Below are 18,229 nucleotides of genomic sequence, written 5' to 3' on the forward strand. Positions count from 1 at the left end.
CGCCACGATATTCCCTCGCAGGGCCCCAAGAGGGAAGCGGGGCGCTTCCAGTAGCACCCCACTTCCCTCTTGGGGTGCTACTGATGAATTTCGGCCGCGGGGGCACTAATTTTTTCAGGGCGCTAAAAGTAGTGCCCCGGCGAAGTTAGTGCCCCAAAGGGGGTGCGACTCAATTTTTCCCCCTTGAGATCCAAAAGGCCATTCCTAACGAAGGCTGTGTGACCTGCAGGTGGGGGAGCTGCCAAAGTCCAGCAGCTTTAGTATCTCTTTCCTATCTGAACCAACTTCTTTAAGATGGGGTTACCTAGCTCTTCAGAAATAAATAAGTTATAAGTGACAATAGTTACAAATTTTGTGTACCATACTACTGCTCACCGGCAGCATGTAAATGAGGCCTGGGGCTCAAAATGGCTCAGGCTTCATGCCAGCAACATATCAACAGGTAAATCACCCATGCATTTTTGGCTGGGCCTTGCAACAAATAGCTTCCCATTTGGAGGTTTGCAATGGCATCTGTGACCAAAAATATTTACGAGTGAACATTGGATTTCTCTCTCTGTGAATAATAGGCTTTCTTCTTTCAATACAGAGCTATCAACGCCACCAAATTGTTGGAAGTGAAGGTAGTTTGGAGGCCTCGAAAGGTGTAAAGTTACTGGGAGCAGTCCAAGGTCACTGCACATCCCTGCAGCTGTGACATTAGACATTGTATTTCAAAGCCTTTCAGAGAGCCCTCAGGTGGAATTAAGGATTTGTGGATTCAGGCAGTGGATGATTTATTGGAAGTGGTGAAAATTATTAGCTGCTTCTTCATTATATCCCTTCTTTCCAGATGGCAAGCACTTTAAACATATTCATTGCCCTATGCTTTCATTGTATTCTATCAATAGAAACTGTGCCCTCTGGGTGGTGCATAACTTAAACATCATCAGGTAGAAATAATCACGGCAAGAAGGGAAACCTCAGATTAGATTACAAAGACTGCAGAGAGTAGAAGAGTAGGAAGTATGGGTCACCCTGTTACACACATGTTCTTATCAAGTACAGCTCTTGAGATTGGGCAGTGGTTTACCTGGAGGCAAAAGCCTCACTGACATCATGTTCAAGAAGAACTGATTAGATTCCTGCAGTGATGCGACCTTCTGTATGCTGAATCTCCTACCTAAATATGGTCACTGAAGTAAGATTTAAAAATGAGCGTAACAGGGCACGTTTAGTAGAACGCAATTGCGCAGCAAAATGTTTAAAGATGAAATGTACTAATTATTCGTATGTTTAATTGCAGAAATGACCATACCAGTTTAGAGAGATGAAACTTACAAAAAGAGACACTGACATAACCCTTTTCTGGAAAAACGAAACTTAGTAGTGGTCAAGAGAGAGAGGGTCTCGTTTCGCAGAAATCACATGACCTGATGACTCATTTCCAAGAAATCAGAGGGGCCACAGGCCCATACAGTGAAAAGTGAAACTTATGTTATTGGTTACCTTGTAGAAGTTAGGCACACCTAGTTAGTGATTAATGTATAGACTTTTAAATCGATTGGACCTCTGGAGTAGGAGGTCTCGGAATATGTGTATAACTGTGTAAACCTCAAGAGATTCGGTGGAGTTGGAGCCTTGTGTTGGGACGCAAGAGCCATAGCTCCCCAGGCCTGAATAAACCATTTTTACTTCAATTATTGGGTCTGTCTTTCTTACAACAAGCCAGTGTTGTCGACTTTGTATATCACTTAGTCCACACTTTGGGGGCTTACATCAATTGGCGACGAGGATGGGATATGCGTTCTGAACCAGACTCTCGGACAGCGTTAACCTAAGACGGGTGAGTATGTTTTAATTACCACCTGTAAAATTAGGGGTTAATCGCTGGCGAGACGTTGAGTCAGAATCGACGTATAAAAGAACTATAAAAAGAAAGACACCTTTAATTGAAGGCGGTTAAAAAGTAAACTGCAGTAGGGGTAGGGGCAGGTAGTTCCCTACCAACCTTTGGGGCAGGTAGTTCCCTAAGGACCGTGAGGCGGGAAAACCTCGGTAGGGGCAGGTAGTTCCCTACCAACCTTTGGGGCAGGTAGTTCCCTAAGGACCGTGAGGCGGGAAAACCTCGGTAGGGGCAGGTAGTTCCCTACCAACCTTTGGGGCAGGTAGTTCCCTAAGGACCGTGAGGCGGGAAAACCTCAGTAGGGGCAGGTAGTTCCCTACCAACCTTTGGGGCAGGTAGTTCCCTAAGGACCGTGAGGTGGTGATACCTCAGTTAGGGGCAGGTAGTTCCTAAAATCCGTGAGACGGCGAAATCTCAACAATTGAATGAATGGGTGCACCGTGGTGAGTGAATGAGATAAAACCCTACGGTCATAAAGAGGTTAGAACGGACAAGGGTGAGGTCTGTCCCCAGCACCTAGCCTGAGCCTGAATTAAGAGGACAGTAGTCCCACGTGACGGCCAGGATCAAGTAGGACGCCGGGAGCTACAGACCCCACAGTACCGAAACCTCGGGACTAAAGGGTTGGTGTGTGTCTAACGAAACGAAGTGACTAACAGAAAGCAAGAAACTAACTAAGGTGATGCTATAGGGGCGATCAACGTAGCGTACAAACCTAATTCACCAATACCGTGAATTAAGCATTAAACATAGCAGTTAGTTATGACTAAGAGGGTGGAAGAAGAATCCTCAAGGGACCTGGATTCTATAACCCGACTCCTGGAAAATAAAAAGAAACAGTGCAGAGAGCCAAAGGCTTGGTGGGGAGGAGCTAAAGATAAAGAGGCAACAGATAATGTAAGGAATTGAAACAGAAGGGAGAGGTAAAGAAGGAAAAAGATCTAATTTGCAGGCGAACCAATTTGAAACCCCAGCAAAAAAAAACAAACAAACAGGGAGTTGGAAACTAGGGAAAGCTGTTGAGTCACAGATTTAAAAAGGAAGGAAAAGATAAACTTAAAGCTTTACCAACATGGAAGTTATTAGCATCTGTACCAAGACAAGTAAAACACGAGATTTGCTGAGTGAAAGGAACCTTAGACATATGCTGAAATTACAGTTTGTATAAAAATGTGTGAGTGTGGATGTTTTCCTGATTAGGAATGTTTAAGAGGATTCAATATTCCTTTGTCTGAAAATCTGTCCGTTAAGAAAAAGAACTGTCTGCTGTGTGTTGTAGCTCCACCCACTTCTCTGTGTTAAAGTAAAAGCATTTAACCCCTTTGTCTTGTCGGGGATTTTGGAAGTTTAAGAATGTGCAAATAAGATTGTGCCCTCAGAATGAAAAAAACCTATTACAATTTAAGTTAAGCTGGAGTGTAAAAACTAAGAGCAACAAAAAGTTTGTTTAATGAAAGATTAAGTTTCAGTCTAAGATCTAACCTTGAAGTTATGAGGTAAATTAACCTATTAAAACCAGACTTTCATTGTGGCCACAGTGAAATTCTGGTTGATGTAAATTGGTGTAGTCCAAATTGAATAAGATAACTCCACTCCGCAAGAATATCTGATAGCGGCAGATCCCTTTACAATATTTAATTGACTATGGTACTGGAAGCCTTATAGAAGGCGGGACTAGAGTTAAACCTTAGAAAGGTATAGGTAGGGAAGGATGAAGTAGTCGACCTAGGATACATAGTGACACAAGGGAAGAGACAAATGCCCAAAAACAGATGGGAGGGGCATTAGGACTGGCTGCGTGCTTTGATTGCTCGCAAGCTTCTAGGGATGGCAGCAGGAAGGGACCGCGCCAGAGAGGGGAGGGGGATCCGAGGATGTTTGTTGATGCATTGGTAGGGGGCCGACAGGGCAAAATGTTAATAGGCACAGGAGCCACAATCTCATTGACAGACTTACCCTTGCCCCGAACGAAACTTTCAGTTACTATAGCAGGAATCGGTGGACGAAGAATCAGGGCTTATAAGAGCGAAACAGTCTTACTAGAAATTGGATGTATAATAATACCTACACAGTTGTGGGTATGCGAGAACACCGAAGGAACAATCCTAGGGATAGATATACTGTGAGAAGTAGGAGCTTTAGTCAACCCTAAAGCGAATGAAGTGTACTGGCCCCCAGATTATAAGTCAAACAAACAGGCAGGCCCGGGAAACAAAGTAGAAATGGCCCAGCCTATACAGGATTTGATCAAAGGGGGGTAGCCAAAGGAAAATGTGTAAACCTATATAGATAGTCGGAATGCCTTTGGGGTGGTGTCTGATTACATGATAGCGGGAGTAGGCAGGGATATATGACACCAGGAGAAGACCCGTAAGAGACAAGAATATAACCAAGGAATTAGTAGGAACCTCTCTCTCCTACCCAAAGAGTGCATAATAATAAATTAAAGCACACAAGAGGATGGGCAGCTAAACGAGCAATTGAGAGAGGGAATCTGACCAATGAAGCCCAAATGTTCATGTTGAATCAAAGTGTGAAACCACAACTGTCTTTCAGTCAGGGATGTTTTTTTGGGTTGCGTGAAGTGACGCAATAATGTTTAGCTCCACCTTCAAAAGCCTGCGAAGGAGTTAACCCTTTCCACTGACAGCTGTTTGAGTTCACCAAGTAACAACTTCAGTATTACTGAACAGAATTTAAAGATATTGGACATTATTAAATGTAAATTTCTTAATGTTGAGTTAATATTTCCCCACAGTGATAGAAGGAAAATTAGGATTTGATAAATGGAAGTTATCTTATAAACTAATTGCAGCACCGTCTCAAACGGCCGGGAGACTGCTGGGGAGGCTGTCTGGTTACCCAAAGATAAATCTGGACAGATAGTTAGAGACATGAGGCCAAAGACCAACAGATTATACGGGATCGAGAACAGGATACACGGGACGACCAGAAGGAGGTCGTAGCAATAGATAGCAAAGTGATAGCAGAAATAATACCAGCCAAACCAGGGCTAGCACCCAGATGGTCAGGACCTTATGAAGTATTAATGAATAATGACACGTGCTCATGTAGATGGGTCTGGAACGGGTAAAGGAAGGTGGAAACACTGGACTCAGTTAAAAATATATAAGAAAGACAATGAGTAAACCAGAGATGGTGCCCTTTTTGACAGAGTGAGGAGTATACTAGAAGATATAAAGAATGGGAAGGGGAGTTACTACATATATCAATGATAGGGCTGTGTATGATAATAATAGGCCGTGTATGATGATAATATTATATGCCATAGTTTGCATCTTCAGGTATGTCTGGGGACAGAGCCACAGAACAAGAAATGAACCAGATGTACAGCATTTTGAACTGATAAAATGGATAAGAGCAGAATAATTCTAACTGGCTGGTGACGACCAGCCCCTTTTTGTAATTACAGGAACATTAGACGTCCGGAATGAGATGGAGCGTCCTCGCCTTGATTCTAGGGATGAACATAAGTATTGCCATTATCAAGGGGGATTAGTAATAAGGAGAACACAGGATGAGGTGTATTTTAGTGTAGCACATAGAGTTACTAAGCTTGCCATTAATATGAGTACTTTTGAGATACAAAACAAACCTGGAACTCCCTGTGGGTAAAACAATTAGAGGATCCACAGAAAAAAATCTATCTTACAAAGATGTAAGAAACGGGGAGTATTGGAAACGACCGGAGCAGGGTATGCGGCCGGGTTAGCAACAGTTAATAGCTTGGACATAGAAGGAGTAAACGAAGGAGTAGAAGAATTACAAGCAAAAATAGAGAAGTTACTAAAACAAGCTACTGGAAATAGCCGGCAATTGACACTGGCAGGGAAACCAAACAATAATGCAATTGTCGGGGGTGGAAGAGATAGTAGCCCCCCATGCAGAAACAATCAATACAATTATTGATAGACTTAATAATGCTTCTCGCCAAACCGATAAGGAACTAATATGTGCCACGTAGGGCTCATGGATATTGTCGAATGCTCAGCATAACATGAGGCAAATAAATAATGGACAGATCCCTGATTGGATTACTAATAAGGATCTGGAACCTAGGATTGACACAAATAAAAGCCTATGTAAGGAATGTAAAATGGGACAAGTACACCGGGCAGGCGATTGTCTGACCCCATGGACTAAGATGATTGGCTTTGTACTGGCCATCCCACAATTCCCAGAAGGGGGACAACCCCAATACGATGTGATTAATATAGGAGAAGTACAAAGGGAAAGTGGGTTAAATATCATAATGTCCCTACCAAGGCGCTTTGGGAAAGGGATGAAGATAATAAACAGAAGAATGAAACCTAAAGGTGGGTGGTAGTGGACGGGTGCCACCACAAGGGAAGGACATGGGTGTGCACACCCCCCCCCCACCGAGGGAGACACATCCGAGTGCGGATTTGCGTAAATTACCAATTGCACCCTCAAGGTTCACCCAAGGGGATACACTGGACCTGGGTAGCATCAAGGAACAATGGGACCTGTTGTGTCACCACAATTGAACAGAAATATGAATATCAAGATATGGCTTATACCATTCCCCAACCAAACCGTTGTATTGGTCTAAAGATACCTATACAGATAGGAAAACCTGGTCATTTGATAATATGAGACTTACTAAAAAGGGTTGAAACTTATGTCATACCAGAGCCCAAGGCAATTCCTAAGTTAGAGGAAGCTTGCCAGAAGTTACGGCAGGAAACGAAGGAAATTTTAAAGTACTATCATAAAATAGAAGAAGGCTTAAAGAAACAACAAAAAGACATTAGTACAACATTAGAGGAAACTCACCCACTTCCTCATATTTTGATAATTGGGGATCAGGATGGTCGGGGACTTTGGGCGCCTCGGTGGTACAAGGCATAATGATATTCCTCTTGATTGTTATTCTGATATATTGTGTATTTTTATTTCTCCAGTGCCTTTGTGCCAGAATGAGTAAGGCCGAAATTGGTGCGGTGAAGGAAGTAGAGCCTGAGGAGGGGCAGGTAGCGATGTTAAGAATGGACAACTCCCCCGCCTCTCCAAGGCAAATGGTGTAAGACGCGATGGGAAGCCCTGAAATTATATGGGATTAATTGGGCATGGTAATGAAAGACCGGGCCGGCCAACCGTAAGATGGAGGTGGCAGAAGGAGGGTGGCAGAAGGAGGGTGGTGAATGAGGATTGGTGTGTGATGACAGTCTCGAATTGGCACATCACACACCCCACGTGGGAATGAGGGACAGGCTTGAGCAGAAAAGCCTCAACCATTAGTGTAGGGTCTAAGGGGCCCCGGGAATGGTTACACCGGAAGGAGTGCATAAAGGAAAGCCCACCCTAAAGGAAAGACCACCGTAAAGGAAAGATCACCATACCACAGGGGGGGAAGTCAGCCTCCAAATTAATAAGGCATATACATGTATAACCTAGACTGGTAGAAGGCCAGGGAGTGCACGCTTTGGCAGACACCAGGCAGTGGAAATACATGTTGACCTGTTTTGGAACAATTGTCCAAAAGGTCAAAAGGAGGGACTGAAGTAAGATTTAAAAATGAGCGTAACAGGGCACGTTTAGTAGAACGCAATTGCGCAGCAAAATGTTTAAAGATGAAATGTACTAATTATTCGTATGTTTAATTGCAGAAATGACCATACCAGTTTAGAGAGATGAAACTTACAAAAAGAGACACTGACATAACCCTTTTCTGGAAAAACGAAACTTAGTAGTGGTCAAGAGAGAGAGGGTCTCGTTTCGCAGAAATCACATGACCTGATGGCTCATTTCCAAGAAATCAGAGGGGCCACAGGCCCATACAGTGAAAAGTGAAACTTATGTTATTGGTTACCTTGTAGAAGTTAGGCACACCTAGTTAGTGATTAATGTATAGACTTTTAAATCGATTGGACCTCTGGAGTAGGAGGTCTCGGAATATGTGTATAACTGTGTAAACCTCAAGAGATTCGGTGGAGTTGGAGCCTTGTGTTGGGACGCAAGAGCCATAGCTCCCCAGGCCTGAATAAACCGTTTTTACTTCAATTATTGGGTCTGTCTTTCTTACAACAAGCCAGTGTAGTCGACTTTGTATATCACTTAGTCCACACTTTGGGGGCTTACATCAGTCGCGATTAATTTACTTACAAGAGCAAAAATAGCTTGTGCACAGATCATCTGATATTGCTGTTCAAAGACACCAGCTGACTTTTTTTTTACTGTAAAACCAAGGCAAAGAAGCAAAGGCCCATATTGCAGGAAACCAGCAAAGTGAAACAGAGTAAAAGAGAAGATCGGGCGAATCAAGAAGTGCTAACTGTGAATCAAGTTTGGATTTTACAAGCTTGGAGATTATAGGAGGAAGAAAAGGCTGAAGGAGATAAAGAGTTCCACAGGTTTATTTTTAAGCTTTTAATTTTTGGAATTAGTAAGTAATATATCAGTAGCTACAACAAGTGAGGAAAACTCTCAAGCAAAAAATTAAAATAAGGCAATGAAATAAAACTAAAAAGGCTTCAAACAACGCACTACATGCAGAGACTGCAGATCCCGCACTACATGCTTCAAGGACACCCTCAAAGCCTCCTTGAAAAAGTGCAACATCCCCACCGACACCTGGGAATCCCTGGCCCAAGACCGCACAAAGTGGAGGAGAAGCATCCGGGAAGGCGCCGAACACCTCGAGTCTCTTTGCCAGGAGCAAGTGGAAGCCAAGCGCAAACAGCGGAAGGAGCGCACGTCAACCCAAGCACCCCACCCACCCGCCCCTTCAACCGCCGTGTGCCCCACCTGTGACAGAGACTGTAGGTCCCACATTGGACTCATCAGTCACCGGAGAACTCATTTTTAGTGTGGAAGCAAGTCATCCTCGGTTCCGAGGGACTGCCTAAGAAGAAGACATGCAGCAGAATAGCAACATTGCAACAATAACAAAGTACAAGTTTGCAACACTCAAATACATAAGGCAAGATTAAGCCAATCAGCACTAACATTGATAGTGGGTTCATAGTGGGAGCTAGTTAATATAATATCTACTGTAAAGATCTAGATACAATATAAAATGCTGTTACATAATTAATTGTTCATCTATTGTTTAATAAATTCACTTGTTAGTTAAAGTCAGAAATGAGATGTGATGTGTGGCTCTCTCTCTACTCCTTTTCAAAGACTGGGGAAAAGGTCCTGCTGGGGCACAGGATAGGTCCAGTAGCTAAAATAATTAACAGAAAGGTTTCCATTTGTTATTTTATACTTTGTATTGAAAATATACCTAGATATCAGGGCCAGCGAGTATGCTTTTGCGACCCTAAGGAACACAGACCTCCTGAGAATAATCTAAAATACTGAAAGAATGAAAGAAGAGAAACAACTTGCATTTATATAGCACCTTTCACATCCTCAGGACGTCGCAAAGCGCTTCACAGCCAGTGAAGTACTTGTGAAGTGTAGTCACTGTTGTAATGTAGACAAAGTATCTAGGATAAGAATGGCAAAAAAATATCCAAAAATGTAAGTTAGTGCCTTACAAATTTCCTCTCATGTCTTGAAGTAACCTGGACTATAGTTCATCCACCCTGAAAGATTTATTGCTTTTCAAGACTGTCAGCTTATCTAGAACCTCTGCTTCACCGTCAATATCCTGGAGCACACATGACATGTTTTGCATGTTGGATGGTATATTGTTGGTGTCTCCCTGGTTGAAAACCACCAAGAAGCAGACGTTTAGCATTTTAACATCAGGCAATGCTGGTACTGATAGGGTGGGGAGTCTGGCAGATGGGGAGAACCCCAATAAGAGGCAGGAGTGCCAGAAATGGTGATGAAGGCAAAGAAGGCTAGGAACTGCAATGGGGAGGAAGGGAAGCCTGGAGGTAGAAGGTTCACAGCATTGTTCAGGGGGTGGGGAGCCAGGAGCAGCACTGACATGGGGGGGGGGGGTGCGGGGGGAAGGAGAGATAAGTGTGCTTGTGTGAACTGGAGAGCAAAGAAAAGTGACAGCATGAACTGGGGCGGAGGACCTTAGGGAGAGAAGGTTCCTCTGAACTGGAAAGTTTGGAGAGCACGGAGTATCCAAACTTGGGGGTGCTGGAGGGGAAGAGTGTGACTGTGAATTGGGGATGACATCAGAAGGGAGAGTGTCTCTGTGAATAGTGAGGGCTGTGAATTGGAGGGAGAGAATGCTGCTGTAAATTAGGGAATTACAGCCAGTGTGAATTTGGGAGGATTTGGAGGGGAAGGGTATCTCTGTGAACTGTATGGGGTTGGAGGGGGAGATTGCCTCTGTGAAAGGGAAGAGTAACTTACATAGAAACATAGAAGATAGGAGCAGGAGTAGGCCATTCGGCCCCTCGAGCCTGCTCCGCCATTCAATGCGATCATGGCTGATCATCCAAATTCAGTACTCTGTCCCTGCTTTCTCCCCATATCCCTTGATCCCTTTAGCCTTAAGAAATATATCCAACTCCTTCTTGAATATATTTAATGAATTGGCCTCTACTGCCTTCTGTGATAGAGAATTCCACAGGTTCACCACTCTCTGGGTGAAGAAAATCCTCCTCATCTCTGTCCTAAATGGCTTACCCCTTATCCTTAGACTGTGACTCCTGGTTCTGGACTCCCCAACCATCGGGAACATCCTTCCTGCATCCAGTCTGTCCAGTCCTGTCAGAATTTTATTAACTGTTGAAATAGCTTTTGGGGAAGTGATGGCCTAGTTGCTGTGTCGAGAACCCAAGTGTCCCAATGTTTCCTTTGTTAGACAAAAATCTATCAGTTGTAAAGTAAGGAAGTGCTTAAAATTAACCTGAATTAATCATTTTTAACATTAAAATTCAAAATGTTTCAATGCAGCTGTCCTTGCACTCCCCCTCCCTTCAAAATATATGACCAGTTGCCATAGGGTAACACATGGAAGGAGTTTGTACAATTATAAATTTGCTGCCCACACTGCTGACGAGAATAATCCCATGGCCATAAGACCAGGTTTGAGTCCCTTCTTTGCTATTAAGCATTTATTTCATAGAAAACTAATTAGAACTCTTTTCTTCTGTAAATACATTGGGCCAGATTTTCCGCCCCCCACGGGTGTGTACGAGGTGTATAGGCACCCGTAGAGGCCGTGCAAGTGCCGGTTTCAGGCATGCGAAGCTCATGTGCTAAATAACCGGCGCTTGCGATCTGTTAAGAATTCTCTTGACCGATCATCCGCCTGCCCAAGGAAAGTGCCTCTGCGGGTGGAGAGTGGCGCTTTTTGCATAACTTCCGCCTGCTGAATGACTTTCAAATTCTTACGCCTGGTAAAAGCAGGTGTACTCTTTCTGATGGGGTGATTAAACAAATGGGCTGTAACTAAAATAACTTTAAATAAAACTTAACAAATTAAATTAAAATTCCATTGCCAGTGGTGATGATGCACTCCAGTTCCCGCAGCGCCCACCAGTAGTGGAAGGCCTCATGTGTGCCGGCGGACACCGCGTGCTCCATCTCCAGGGCCACCCGGGCGCGAATGTAGCCGCGGAAGAGAGGCAGGCAATCGGGCTGAACGACCCCCTCGACCGCCCGCTGCCGGGACCAGTTAATGGCCACTTTGGCCCGGCCCAGCATGAACTGGGGTGGAGGACCTAGCAGTCCTACGAGGAGGTCCCCCGATCTGGCCGCTCCCCTCCGCACCAGGTGACCAAAGATCAGGGGCGTGGGACTGAAGTGCAGCCAAAAATCGAGGGGCAGCCCCTTCAAATATTGGATGAGGGGCTGCAACCTCTCACATTCTACATAGACTTGGAACTCAGACTACTCCAGGCCACAGATGGCCTGGGAGCCTGTGAACCTGTTTAAAACTTTATTGCATGGGACTGCTCCATGCAACACCCTCCAGGCCAAGTCCCAATAGAAAAAGGGAGGACTCCCATGTAGAGAGCCCTCCATTGTTCTATTGGGGACTTGGCCTGGAGGGTGTTGCACGGAGCAGTCCCGTGCAATATGGTTTTAAATACGTTCACGGCAAGATGGCGCGCCAAGGCATGTCCGGACGGCAGACAAAGATGGCAAATGGAAAGAGTGTGCAGGAGCAGCCCGTACAGGAAACCCCTCCGTGCAGAATGAAAAGGCATGGAGGGCATTTCCCCGAGACGGCTCAAGTTGTGAGGCACCGGTTCCCAAGAGGGGTTTCAGAGCTGGGCGCCGATGAGGAATTCCGTTTGAACGGGGGTCAGCTCGGATGGGATCGCCCCATGTGCTTGAGCCTCTTTGATACACCTAGTGGAGTCGGGGCCCAGTGCCACTTTCAGCGACTCGATGGCTTTGGCTGCGAGCTGGACGTTGACCCAGAACAGGCGCTGTGCCAGCTCCACTGGTGCCATCCAGCCCACTCCTCCGCCATCGAACAGGTCCCTAACTCTAGTCACCTTAAAGCAGGTGTACTCTTTTTGATGGGGTGTTTAAACAAATTGACTGTAAATTAATAAAACTTTAAATAAAACTTAACAAATCAAATTAAAATTTGGTTCTCCGAATTGATAATGCACTCCAGTCCCCGCAGTGCCCACCGGTCGCAGAATGTCTCAAGCATGCCGGCGGACACCGCGAGCTCCATCTCCAGGGCCACCCGGGCGTGAACATGGCCGTGGAAGAGAGGCAGGCAATCGGGCTGAATGACCCCCTCGACTGCCCGCTGCCTGGACCAATTGATGGATTTTTTGGCCAGGCCCAGGAGCAGTCCTATGAGGAGGTCCTCCGATCTGCCTGCTCCCCTCCGCACCGGGTGACCAAAGATCAGGAGCGTGGGACTGAAGTGCAACCAAAAATCGAGGAGCAGCCCCTTCAAGTAGTGAAAGAGGGGCTGCAACCTCTCACACTCTGTATAAACGTGAAACACGGACTCCTCCAGGCCGCAGAAAAGGCAGGCGGCCTGGGAGTCCGTGAACGTATTTAAAACCATATTGCACGGGACTGCTCCGTGCAACACCCTCCAGGCCAAGTCCCCAATAGAACAAGGGAGGACTCCCGCGTAGAGAGCCCTCCATTGGGGACCTCCGCCTCCGCCGGACGGCAAGATGGCACGCCAAGGCGTGTCCGGACGGCAGGCGAAGATGGCAAAGTGGAGAGTGTGCAGGAGCAGCCCGTACAGGAAACACCTCCGTGCGGAAAGAAAAGGCACGGAGGGTATTTCCCTGAGACGGCTCAAGTTGTGAGGCGCCGGTTCCCAAGAGGAGTTTCGGGGCCGGGCGCCGATGAGTAATTCCGTCCGAACGGGGGTCAGCTTGGACGGGATCGCCCCACGTGCTTGAGCCTCCTCAATACACCTAGTGGAGTCGGGGCCCAGTGCCACTTTCAGCGACTCAATGGCTTTGACCGTGAGCCAGACATTGGCCCAAGACAGGCGCTGCGCCAGCTCCTCCGGCGCCATCCAGCCCGCTCCTCCGCCACCGAGCAGGTCCCCAACTCTAGTCACCTTAAAGCAGGTGTACTCTTTTGATTTGGGTACGTTAACAAATTTGGCTGTAAATTAAACAAACTTCAAATGAAACTTAAACAAATCAAATTAAAATTGGGTTATCCGGGTTGATGATGCACTCCAGTCCCCGCGGCGCCCACCAGTCGCGGAAATACTCAAGCGTGCCGGCGGACACTGCATGCTCCATCTCCAGGGCCACCCGGGCGCGAACATGGCCGCGGAAGAGAGGCAGGCAATCTGGCTGAACGACCCCCTCGACCGCCCGCTGCCTGGACCAAATAATGGCTTTTTTAGCCAGGCCCAGGAGCAGTCCTACGAGGAGATCCTCCAACCTGCCCGCTCCCCTCCGCACCGGGTGACCATAGATCAAGAGTGTGGGACTGAAGTGCAACCAAAAATCGAGGAGCAGCCCCTTGAAGTAGTGAAAGAGGGGCTGCAACCTCTCACACTCTGTATAAACGTGAAACACGGACTCCTCCAGGCCGCAGAAAATTCAGGCGGCCTGGGAGTCCGTGAACCTATTTAAAACCATATTGCACGGGACCGCTCCGTGCAACACCCTCCAGGCCAAGTCCCCGATAGAACAAGGGAGGACTCCCGCGTAGAGAGCCCTCCATTGGGGACCTCCGCCTCCGCCAGAAGGCAAGACAGCACGCCAAGGCGCGTCCGGACGGCAGGCGAAGATGGCAAAGTGGAGAGTGTGCAGGAGCAGCCCGCACAGGAAACACCTCCGCGCAGAATGAAAAGGCACGGAGGGTATTTCCTCGAGACGGCTCAAGTTGTGAGGTGCCGGTTCCCGAGGGGAGTTTCGGGGCCGGGCGCCGATGAGGAATTCCGTCCGAACGGGGGAAAGATCGGACGGGATCGCCTCACGTGCTTGAGCCACCTCGATACACCTGGTGGAGCCAGGAGCCGGGGCCCGGTGCCACTTTCACCGACTCAATGGCTTTGACCATGAGCCAGACATTGGCCCAAGACAGGCGCTGCGCCAGCTCCTCCGGCGCCATCCAGCCCGCTCCTCCGCCATCGAGCAGGCCCCCAACTCTAGTCACCTTAAAGCAGGTGTAAGGCCTGCTTTTACCAGCTTAAGAGTTTAAAAAAATAGAAAAATGAAATTTGATAACTCATTTATAAATTAAAAATACACTTCAAAAATTTAAGTTTATTTTTAGCCCCATAAAAACATTAAAAAATATTTCAGAAAAGTACATTAAAAAAACCCATTTAATTAAATGGAATTTTAATTAATTTTAATTATGTAATAAAAATTGTATTTAATGTTTTAGTGTGTTTTTAAATGTGATCCCCATTCATACTTTTGACAGATGTGTGCGTAGAGAACGGTCAAAAGTATGAAGGGGGATTCCCTTCTTTGGTTGGTTGGCCTGGCCCATGTGATCCCAAGGCCTCTGCTCATTTCTAACAGGAGAGGCCCAGGATCGGAAACCTTGGGATCTACGGAACCAGCAGGTAGGTTTGTAGATTTTTTTCCGATCGGAGGCATCCACCCGCAGGAAGCCTCCGATCGGAAATTCAGGGCCATTATCTGCTGTTTATTAGAATCATAGAAATTTACGGCACAGAAGGTGGCCATTCAACCCATCGTGTCTGTGCTGGCTGAAAAAGAGCAATGCAGCCTAATCCCACTTTAGAGCTCTTGGTCCATAGCCTTGCAGGTTACAGCACTTCAAGTGCATATCCAAATACTTTTTAAAGGCGATGAGGGTTTCTGCCTCTACCACCCTTTCAGGCAGTGAGTTCCAGACCCCCACCACTCTGGGTGAAAAAAATTCTCCTCAACTCCCCTCTAATCCTTCTACCAATTACTTTAAATTGACTGCTCTGCTAAGGGAAGTTTTCAAATATGAAGAAAATTAACTAAATCCACAGATGATAAATAGAATAATTTTGAATAAAATCAAGCAAATGTCCCTTAATTTTTAGGAAAAAATCATTGTCAATTTTCACTGTACATGTTAAAATGCATCAAGTAAAGTTTCCAGAATCTAGTGCCTTCAACACTTGTATCCCTCTACAGTTTTTAGTACTTACTTTTTTCCTCCAATACGAGTGAAGGAGTGTTTGGGCATGGTTACAATTTAAATTGTCGTGCCAGACTGGTGGAGCAGAAGTTGGCAGTGCCCATAACACAGAGGTCAATACATTGAAACCATTCATTACGAATAGTCAGGTGAGCTTTGTAACTTTTGGGTGTTGGCTTTGGCTCAGTGATAGCACTCATAGCAGGGGAGCTACTCCCAGTGTCCTCAACCAACATAACAAAAAACAAATCATCTGGTCATTATTACATTGCTGTTTGTGGGAGCTTGCTGTGCGTAAATTGGCTGCCGCGTTTCCCACATTACAACAGTGATTACACTGCAAAAAGTACTTCATTGGCTGTAAAGCGCTTTGAGACGTCTGGTGGTCATGAAAGGCGCTATAGAAGTGCAAGTCTTTCTTCTTTCTTTCTTGCTTCCAAGTGTGACGTTTGTTGGTTTAAGCCCCTCTCCAGACACTTGAGCACATAATCCGGGCTGACACTACACTGTTGGAGGAGCTGCCTTTTAGGTGAGGTATTAAACTGAGGCCATGTCTGCCTGTCTCGCATTGGCTGCCATTTCCCTACATTACAACAGTGACTACACTTCAAAAGAACTTCATTGGCTGTGAGGTGCTTTGAGACGTCCTGAGGTCATGAAAGGCGCTATATAAATGCAAATCCTTTCCTTTAAATGTTTCCCTTTGTCACCACCACTGACATCAATAGTCCTCTTCATACAAAGGCAAAATAGTCATAATATAGAAAATAACGGGCTAGAATTTGCTGGAAACTTGCTCCAATCTAATGACGCATAAACGCCACGTACCATTACGCAAGCGTAAAAGTTCCAGCAAATAATGGAATGTGTGAGTTATGCCATACGTTGTGCTGTGCAATAATTATGGACTCTAGTGATTTTCTGACAACAGATGTTGGGCTAACTGGTCTATAATTCCTTAGTTTCCCTCTCTCGCCATTCTTAAATAGTGGAGTGCCATGCACAATTTTCCAATCTAAAAGGAACAGTTCCTGAATTGAGAGAACTTTGGAAGATTATAGTTAGGGATTCTGCAATGTGCTCACCTACTTCCTTTAAAACCCTGGGATGGAAACCATTCGGTCCTGGGGATTTGTCACTCTTTAGTGCCATTATTTTCTTCATACTGACGAGCACAAAATCTATGCTGACACTTTTCGTACTGAGGGAAGGAGGACGGGACTGTCAGTGTTGCTGTCTTTCAGAGGAGATGTTAAACCAAGACCTGGTCTGCCCTCTCAGGTGGATGTAAAAGATCCCCTGGCACTATTTTGAAAAAGAACAGGGAATTCTCCCTGCCCAATATTGATCCACAAGCCAACATCACTAAAGCAGGTTATCTGGCCATTATCACGTTGCTGTTTGTGGAACTCTCCTGTGTGCAAATTGGCTGCCGTGATTCCTACATTTCAATAATTCAAAAGTACTTAATTGGCTGTAAAGTGCTTTGGGACATCCAAAGGTCACGAAAGGCTCTAAATAAATGCAAGTCTCTCTTTTTAAGCCACTGGCTGCGGTTTGAACAAAGTCCCTGATTTGTCATTGAACCGACTGAGCCAAAGCTGGAATGTTTTTTCCAGAAAATTCTGGCGTATGGTGAGATGAACGGCAAGTGCCCGATTGACAGTGTACTCTTTTGATTGGGTACATAAACAAATTGACTGTAAATTAACAAAACTTCAAATAAAACTTAACAAATCAAATTAAAATTTGGTTGTCCAGGTTGATAACGCACTCCAGCCCCCGGTCGCGGAAGTACCGATTGACAGTGTACGCCAGCCCAGCAAATTCCGGCCTTAATTTCAATCCCAGGTGCACTAATTGTTAGTCAAGCTATTGTAAGTGTGACTCAAGATTACACACTCCAGGTTTTTTTTTAAGCGAAACTGGGCAGGTAAATTTAGCAAACCCAGCGCAGGAAACACACGCTCATGTGATCCGGTGAGTCACTGCACACACCTGCCTTGAACCGAAACTAAACAGGATCGACATTCAAAAACACTGGATGAGGAAACAGGGAGTCAGTTATCGTCAGCCATTGCGCTCAGCAGTCGTCGAGGTAAGTTTATACATTGTAGTATCAGTTTTCGTGCTAGTATATGAACATTTGTGGACACTGTTTTCGTTATTTTCTTGGTGCCTGGACTTTGCCCCCCTTACGTTGGTCGGATTTTGTTGTGACGGTGTTTCTGCCTATTCGAGTTTGGTGCTCCTTGGTAGCAGCTAGTGTGTGCTCACTGTTTACCGTATGTTTACTTCATCATTCCAATTTTTTGTTTATTTTAAATCATACGTTTGTCTCTCTACTAGAAGTTTTTAAATTTCTGTCTGCCAAAAGTTTTTGAACTTTGCAATTCACCCATAACCTGCTGCAATATACATCGAGATCCTTGTGAAAGAGTTAGTGCCTCTGGGTTTTTTTAAAAATTCGCCCCAGTGCTTTTCTTTAACATATCATTAGAAATGCTTTATTCTTGAACAAAATGTATGTAAATATCTGAGGGAGCTACGATGTTGCTCAGCTATACTAATGTAAACGTGTACAGGGTGTTTGATCTATATTTAGATTGCTTTTGGTCAAATGTCCAGTTCCGCATTTACCTGTTTTATGCTTTTGTGAATTATTTACAGGTTATTCTAGTTTAGTGTTTGCAGAATGTGTTTCCTCCCACAGTCTAAAGATGTGCGGGTTAGGTTGATTGGCTATGATAAATTGACCCTTAGTATTAGGGGGATTAAATACGTGGGATATGTGTTGGTGTAGGGGTTACGGGGATCGGGTGGGATATGTGTCGGTGCAGGCTCGATGGG

This window comes from Somniosus microcephalus, chromosome 18 (assembly GCF_052327205.1).
Source record: "Somniosus microcephalus isolate GS21.2 chromosome 18, FLI_Smic_1.0, whole genome shotgun sequence".
NCBI classification, from domain to species: Eukaryota; Metazoa; Chordata; class Chondrichthyes; order Squaliformes; family Somniosidae; genus Somniosus; species Somniosus microcephalus.